Genomic DNA, 9,562 nt, shown 5'->3' with positions numbered 1-9,562 from the left:
AAGAAAAATGTGTGCTTCAAAGGGTTAAAAAATAATTAATATAGAATAACAAATATAGGATCATGGAATTTCTATGATTTGGTGTGGCAATATTTTACATCAAAAGAATGGCCCTTTGCAAACTGCAATATCTGTGATAAACTTTATACGGAAAAACATAAGAACAATTTTGAGGAACACCTGATACGTAAACATCGAGAAGTAATAGAAGATATAAGAAATCAAATTAAACGTACTTCATTGTCACGATATTTCTTATTCGACGTAGGACATTATAAAATAAGATGCATTATCAACAATTGCATTTTAAATATATTCATCAAAATAAATGATTTAAGAGATCATATGCGCGATAAACATAAGATAAATAAATATTCAAGGACTTTTTTTACGTATATAACACCAAAATAACATAGACGCAATGAAACTACAGTCAATAACTGCAGAAGACTATGCAAACATTGGCCAACGACTTGATGCTCTATTGCAAGTTACAAGAGGCCAAGAAGAATCGTTTTGAAATTATATTATTTGGCGATACATTTTACAAAATCAAACATGGCCTCTTCAATCTGCCATATTTGTGGCGATGTCGAGAAATATAAAAATATGAATAATTTAGAGATGCATCTGCTACGTAAACACCTAGGAATAATAGAAGAAATACGAGAAAAAAATTAATTGTTCCAATTTATTCCCATACATTGTATTCGATGTTGGATATACTAAGATAAGATACATCCTTGACAAATGCATTTTTAATATATTTTGCGGAATAATTGTTTTAACACATCACTTGCGCTTTTACGTACAAAAATAGATTCAAGATCTTTTATATATATATATATATATATATATATATTTATATACAAGACAACCCAGATGTAATAGTACAATTAGTAGCTGTAGAGGATAACGGAAAAACGATGGGTTAGTGCAAAATTGTAAGTAGCAAATAATCAATAACTATATCAATAAATATTATGAATATTAATCATCTTTTAGGTCACTTATATACATTTGGATATACTGTTGATCAAGAATTAGGCCATATCAATTAGATATTTATTACTTGTTTGTTAAAGATTAGACTAAAGTTTATGTAGACATGACGAACGTTAGTAACTCAATTCATTTGGCAATATTAGCTCAATAGATGTTATAGACATTAATTATGATATTTAGAAGTGTGCGAATCAAGCCTTTGCATGGTCGAATCGAATCGAATCGAATTTTTATAACATGTTCGAAATCGTGCGCGCGCGCGCGCGCGCGCGCGCGTGTGTGTGTGTGTGTGTGTGATTGTGTGTACATTTTCATTGAAGTATATTATGTATACTTATTAAAGATATATTTAGATATTAGATAATTTTAATAAAAGCACCTACATTCGAGTTTGCATGGAAAAATGCGAGAGAAAAATATAAGTATATCATATAAAAATTTAATCCTCTTCTCGACAATTCGATCTTAACCTTTAAACTTTCACTAAATCGGTCTCCCAGACCGCTATTGAAACGTTATTTGTCAACAATTTTCTTATTTGTCACCATTTAAATATACTTTATTTTTATTGTATTTTGTTAACCGTCATATTAAAACATAGTTTTCCTTTTCCCCATCAACAAGTATTCAGAAAACACACATTTTTATTATAATTAATTTATAAAATTAGCGGAAGCATAATATTAGCGGTCTGTTAGACCGACATTGTGGTTAGTGTGATTTTTTGGGGCATGGTGATTTAAAGGTTAACGTGTTTCCGTAAATTGCTTCGAAATGAAATTAGTTTGATAAGTACAGGCGAATAATATAAGTAAGTCACCGACATTAGTCAGCGGACTATCGTTCGGCTGGTCGCAGTCCAGGACATCCTGTGCGCAGCCCACGTACGCTTGTACATTCATATTTCCGCGGAATCTTGTTAAGCGATGGATGTCAATGGCCGCTAAATTGATGCGACTTGGAAAAAGTTAAAGCATGGAATCTCATACGTATGAATCTCGTACGAATAATAGGCATAATTTAATGATATTACAATATCGTACTTCCGCTCAATTTTATAATGTTAGATAATAAAACGTTGTGATAAACACGATGAAACTCCCCCCCCCCTCCCTTCGCCCTCCCATTACGGAAAAAATATTTCTCAATTTATCATTTTTCGGTGCCATGTATAGCCGTCTTTCAAGAATATTTCCACCTATTCATGCACTATGAATGGTCACCACTTTATGGTCTAAACAGCATCACTTTGTGCGCAAATGTTTATGACATCTTAAAACCGCCGGGGAGTGTCGTCAAATGCGCGAGTGCACGCAACAATGTTGTAATTTACAGGCTCAATTATCCCCAAGACTAAGTACAGGGAAACTGAGACCGCACGGTTTTTATCACAGCGAACGAAATTCCAACGAAATTTCGAGCATTATATACACACACCAACACATACGATTGAGCGGAAAGGGGAGTTAGCTACCATGCGTTTCGATTATATGCAAATCATCGAGGCAGTGTTAAATAAAATCAGAACGCACACGCCCCGGCCGTGTTGCCGATTCTAATGGGACGTTTTAATCATCGAAAGGGTCGACGGCCTTGCAAAGGCAGAAGGATGTTGTTCCGTAACAGCAAGACTTTCAGATTCTCCACGTACACTCTGCGATTCCAACACTCGGGACGCTCCTTCCAATATGTATTAGACATATTGTTCGTCCACAATTTTATGATTATACAAAATTACAATCTAACAATAAAATATCTAACTCTTAATTTTAAAATAATACAAATCAATAAAATAAGCAACTACGAGTCAACACGCAGGACTTGGTGCGTAAAAATTGTTGTATTAATTGATTCAATATGTTTATACATATTCTGAAATTGGAAATCCAGCTTACACAGTACGGCACTGCATATCAACGATTATTAGCAAAATGATTTAATTAGTTATTAGTTTATTGACATTAAATTATTAGTTTATTAATATTAAGTTATTGCGTTATCTATTAGCGGAAGTTATTTAATTATTATTTACCCGAGAAAAAATTTTTCATATAAGAACATATATAAAAATATATAATTATATGCAAAATATGTCCATATATGTTTCTTTCCTTTGTAAAATTATTCTTCAATACAAAAAAATGATAATAATAAGAAGGAAATTAAAAAATAATTAAAAGGATAATTTTTACATTGTTTTTTTTTTCAAAAAATCAAGCTTGAAGAAATGAGAAAAATTGCTTATATATAATCACATATAAATGATTAAAAATATACATTGTGACGTGGTCGCTTCGCTGAGAAGCGCCGTCGCTCCCCCGTCACAAAGTGCGTTTGAGCGCTCAAGGCTGGGCCGGGAAGAAGTAGAGAAACCAGAATCTTCAGGGGGTCTCACGTCGCGTTGAACCGTACTTATTCTCGACTTATTTTCATGTAACCTACGGTGCCTCACCGGATCTTCCCGGAAGGCGAGAGAAGAAGTTGTCGCTGGATCATCCCGGAAGAGCAATGGAAGAATTCAAAGGATGTGAGAGGCAAATTGATGATTTGCCGAGGCGACCGTCGCAACTATGCCGAGTGCCCTGCGACATGGAGGCGCAGGATCGAGTCGACCGGCGGTCATACCATAATCTGCAGTCGCGGAGGAGCTGCCAGGGGTGGCCTTCGCACACCACTACAGTGCCGCTGGTGTCGCAGGAAACACCGTGGACCGAAAATCTTGAACATCTGCACGAAATCGAAAGTCGAATGACCTCCCGCAGGATTTTGTCTGAAACATTTTTTCCTAAAATGCACTGTTCAAGAGATATTTAAGATGATCGATTAAAATGGGACACCCTGTATATAATTGTATATGAACAATTTTTTCTCATTTCTTAAAACTTGATTTTTTGTAAAAAAAAACAATGCAAAAATTATTCTTTGAACTTTTTTTATGTTTTCTTTTTATTATTATCATTTTCTTGTATCAAACAATAATTTTATAAAGAAAAGAAACATATTTGGATATGTATGGACATATTTTGCATTTAATTACCTATGTATAATTAGGTTAAAGTAGCGTAATTTGGTCAACATTTTTTTAGCGCTGCAGTCGCACTAGACAATTGTCGTTTATGTCATTAAATTGTTATTGTATTAGCTCATTTTTGATGAGACATAGAGCTGAATGGACGTGTTAATTGTTGCTCGGCAGAACAAAGCGAAACAATTGTGAAAAACAATTAAAATTGACATCATACATTTTATTCTGTGATTTTTTCGTGATTTGATGCAGGTAATGTGTTATGATACAGTTTTTTTATTCTCTTTCGTGTGATAAATCGCGTTTCGGCGTGAAGTGGAAAAATTTTTACGTCATTTTTTTCAACAAGCTTGGTTAGCGTAATTTGGTCAACTGCGTATAGCGTAATTTGGTCAATGGATTTTTTCACACATGTTCACAGATAGCATTGAACATCACATATAAACACATATAGACTCATTTTCGGTATTTTTTGGGGATTTTTAACTAATTTTTTTAAATACTAGAATGGAATTTCATAAGCAAAAAACTGATCGTCCAGCAAAAGATCTCACTGCATTGATTATAATACCATTAAAGAAATAAAATTGGGGAAGAAATCAATATGAAGTGTTGCTTTGTCATACGATATTCATAGAACAAGTTTGAATCGGTATGTTTTGCATAGTAGATCGACTTGATAAGCAGATCGATGAATTTTCAACAATCAACGACGATGATCTTTTAATAAAAATTCAATCACTTTGTACGGGCAGTACACCAACGGTATGTTCTCGATTAATTGATTTCAATAAATTTATTTTTTTATTCTCATTTTTACTGTTTTTATTGTTCATACAAATTTTTACAAAAGATAAAAAAATAGCACTTGTTGAATACTTGAAAAAATGTGGAGATCTTTATTACGGTCTCAGTATGTGGAAGATTAATTTCAATGTTCGTGTGCTTTTTTGTGCTTTTATTCAATGAAATTAATAAAAAAATAATTAAAATTTGAAAATATGCTATTTTGGCTTTATTTTATGATTTATTTTTTAAGAATTCTTAAGATTTATACGGTTGACCGAATTACGCTGTAAAAAATCTTGATTTTTGTGTTTTTTGTGTTTCGGAAAAATGATCATATTTTTTTTGCGATGAGATAGAAGGTAGGTATATTCAAGAAAAAGTTACGCTAGGTCTTTACCTTTCCAACGGTATATTTGGTTTCACAAAATTCGAAAAAATACGAGTTTAGAATCGTTCAAAAAAAAGTTAACCAAATTACGCTATATACCTCTATATATAATTATATATTTTTGTATATGTTTAGATATATATATTTATACATATATGTTCTTATATGAAAAATTTTTTGCCGGGTATCGCTGAAGAAAAGGGTTGAAAAATGGGATCAATGGGGTCGAAACGTATACGGTTTAAAAAGAAATTGAAGAATATGTAATATATTAAATAAATTGATACAACAATTTTTACGCACCTGCGTGCTGCTTGTCGCAGTTGCCTATTTTATTTATTTATATTATTTTATAATTATAATATAATTGCGCGAATGGATCTACTTCTCGCGCTGTCCCCTATGAAGTAAAAAAATTCAATCAGAGCCAAAATTCAGCGTTCTTTGGGAAATCGAAAAAATCGCGAAACACGCCTGATGTCCGCGTATCGAGAAATGTTGGTCGCGCCTGCGCGACGGCTTATCGCGGCGCCGCGGCGTCGTAAATTTATCGCGCCTCCGTGGAACGCGCGCGCACGGCGAGGTGCTTTTTCAGATCTCCACGGGCACCATAAATTGCAGAGCACTAACGCGATTCGCTTCGTTACGGTATTAAATGACCGGTTTATGTATATCGCGCGCTCGCGCGCGAGATGTTGTGCTATAAGATTGATGCAACTCGGCGTTTTACGCGCGCGTGAAATTCAATCTTATAGACATAAAACTTTTATAGAATACAACGGGCGGAGGCACTCATTATAACGTCTTGGGATGTGCTATCGTTTAAGTGCCGTGAATCTAGATAACATTATGTCGGAACTTTCGTTGCGTGTACCTCATTAAGCTCTCATTAGGGCGCTGGGATTTTTCTCAAGTGCGCGGTAAATCCCGCCGCTGCGCCGCCATATTTCGCACGATGTACGGAAGAGAAGGAAAATTGTATTTATACCAGAGACAATTAACGGATAAAATCGAGGAAAAACTCCTGATGCGAATCAATATTCACAATACATAATTTTAACATAATAATGTATATTTATATATGATATTTATTAATTTTATATATCTAAATTACATATCATAATACAACCTTGGTCATAAATAAAGCATCTCCATAATTTGATAAACATTTTGAACATACATTGAACAAAAAATAAATTCAAAAAGGTTTTATTATATATTATAGTATTATATAAAATTTGTTATAAAATAATACTTATTTTTATAACAATTTTAATATTTTTTTAGTTCTTCTTTGCCTTTTTCTAGAAAAAAACTGTATATACTTATACCATAACATAATAATCTCTATTATAATTATTTATGTATATTATATTAAAATCTGTATAATTTTATATAACTGTATTCTAACTTATATTATATATTAGCTTACTTGTCATTTAATACAATTATCATCAATTTAAATGGAAAAGAGGGAAATATTATAAATAACTTTTATTGTAATACAACGTTTAATTAATGCTTTAAATTATAATATGTCAATAATAAAGAAATATCTAATAAAATGCATTACAAGTGCCATATTTGTAATTGGAGAATATTTTAACTTTTATTAAATAAAAGCAGAAAGACATATTATTTTACGAAGAACATGTCCGGAAAGGTGTATTTTAGGTGTAAAATACTAATGGTTTCGATCTTCTCGGTTTTGACATCTTGTCGTAACAAGCATTCTGTGAGTCAGTCTGTATTCGTGGCCCGACCTAGCCCAACGTCTTACTTCTTAAGCGAGATGAGAGTCTCTCCGCGAGACTAACCGAGTATTTCCGCGCCTAAGCGTACTTTATCGGATTTTTCTTGTTGTTTTTAAAGAGTCTCCAGCAACACCGGTGGAGGAGGGGGAGTGTCGCGTAGCTGGCTTTCGTGGCGTAATGAAACGCTTAACGAGCTGTGGGAGTAACTCAAATTCCCTCGGTAAAAACTGAATAGAACTACTGTACATAAGTCGCCGTGGCTCTCCATGTATTTCTCGAATATACGTCGCGATAGCGCAACCAGAACGAGCAAAATTTGTCCACGTTATAATTTATAACGGCAGCAAAGAAACTGCAGCGGCTGAGAGTATAAGCAAGCGAGGATTGTTCCTCGAGTAACGTTTATCTTGTAGAGACATACTTTAATTAACTCCGAAAAATTTTTAACTATAAAAAATGTAACTCATAGTCAGAAGATTTGGGTAAAACGTTTTATTCAGAGTTTATTACAACAAGTGGAGTCCGCGGGATTTTTTAGACATTCTTTCTAAGAGTTTCTAAAGAAAATACATTTATTTCATGCAAGCTACAATTTGCGGTAAAAAAGAATCAAATTTTTTTTTTGTAAAAAAAGTTTGAAGTTATTTTGACTTTTTTAAATAGCACCATATGATTTTGTTCATAATATTTATTATACGACACCGAATAAGATGTTAATAGGAGAATTTATAATATTATAGGAGACCGAAAACATTTATTAATATTAATAATAAAAAATATCTAGAAAAATTATATATAATAATATTTATATAACAAATAAAATATACAAAATATCCATCAAAAATATCCAAAATGTAATAATAATACGATTAACAATACGATCTAAGAAATCAGATTTTATTGGTTTTAATTTGGGACAATTGTATTTCGATATTGTTTGTATACAAATTTTTAATTCTTATACATATATACTATCTATATATACTATCTATTCTTATACATATAACATCGAAACATATTCGTATTATAACGAAAACATATTGGAATTTAAGAAACTTGAACGTTCTGTATCTCTCGCAGATATTATTGATTTAGATCATTATTGTTTATTAAGGCTTTTGAACATTATTTAAATAGTCCAAAAATCGCTTCCTGTTTTGGTTTTATAAGGACATAATATATACTCTATATAATCGTAACACATTTATAATTGTGTAATTATTTTCTTACAATGTTTTAAATCGTTGTGATTCATGTATATGTTTAATTTACTAGTTTTGCAGTGACTTAATTAATTAAGGATACTAATTAATAACAATTTTAAAAATTCAATATAAAATTTTTTAAATTTAAATCTTAAATTAATTAAGTTATAACAAAAACATCATATTTATGTCTGAGAAACATGAATTTCTTGAAATTATCGAATCATCTGTTTTTACTTATCATTATTACCACTTAACATAAATCATACACAATTTTCGAATAGTATATAGAGATAATTCTTAAAAAAAGGGATACTTTAATCAAGATAATTAGTTTTACGATCTGATATAGAAATTTAAATAAAATTCTCAATACATAAGTAGTTATATAAATTTATCAGTATAATAATTATAATTAAATATATATTCCATATATTTGTTATTATAATAAAATAAATAAATTTTTACAAATAATGTATATAGCTGAAAGTATTAATAATACGTATAAATAAGTGAATTTTGAAATTATTTTTATACAGATATCATATTATATTTAGAAATCTGAAAATTATTGCATTTTACGAAAAACATATCACATGTAATTGTTATAACAATTTTAATTATAGTATATCATTTCTTGTCAACACATTTATGTACATTGTTTATGTACTACTACTTTATATTTATACATTTTTTTGTAATTTCTATTACCTTTTAATTGCTATAGAATTCGCATGAATTGAAACCCATTTAGAATTATACATGGATTTTGATTTACATGTTCCTTAAGGCACAATGATTTTGACTAAAGAAAAATCTTCAATTCTCGAAGTAATTAGTACATTTTCTTCTTTGAGGAAACATTTTGTTTTCTTATAACGTATTAATATACGTAATATCAACCTATTAGATTTTTAGATAACTACGAATTTGTCATAAAAAATATCTAAAATTCTATTTCTGGGGCATCTTTTATTATATAATGTTAGCCTTTATCAACAAGTTGAAATTTCATGGACCGTATAGTTACAAACTGATGTAGATATTGACACTAAGTGAATATGCTATTACATATAATAAGCTATTTTTATTAAAATTTAATTACTAAAAATGATTGATGCAGGAATGAATATACTTATAATAATATAATATTCAGTTATTGTCTAACAGTAAGGTAAACTATAAACAAAAAAACAACGCTTACACATCGATATGTATTATATATATAATAATTTCTACTTTTTTTAACTAACATATGCAAGATCCACTTTTTCATGTTACCTACGTCTATCAAAGGACATAGCGGAATAAGCATCAAAATCTGCCTCCGCACCAATCGAGCTCAAATTGGTGTCATTAGTTGGTACCCCTGAGATGTAAAACTTCCCCAAAAATT

The sequence above is a fragment of the Wasmannia auropunctata genome, unplaced genomic scaffold, assembly GCF_000956235.1.
Source record: "Wasmannia auropunctata unplaced genomic scaffold, wasmannia.A_1.0 LD336025.1, whole genome shotgun sequence".
Taxonomy (NCBI): domain Eukaryota; kingdom Metazoa; phylum Arthropoda; class Insecta; order Hymenoptera; family Formicidae; genus Wasmannia; species Wasmannia auropunctata.
This window is presented reverse-complemented; position numbering follows the sequence as displayed.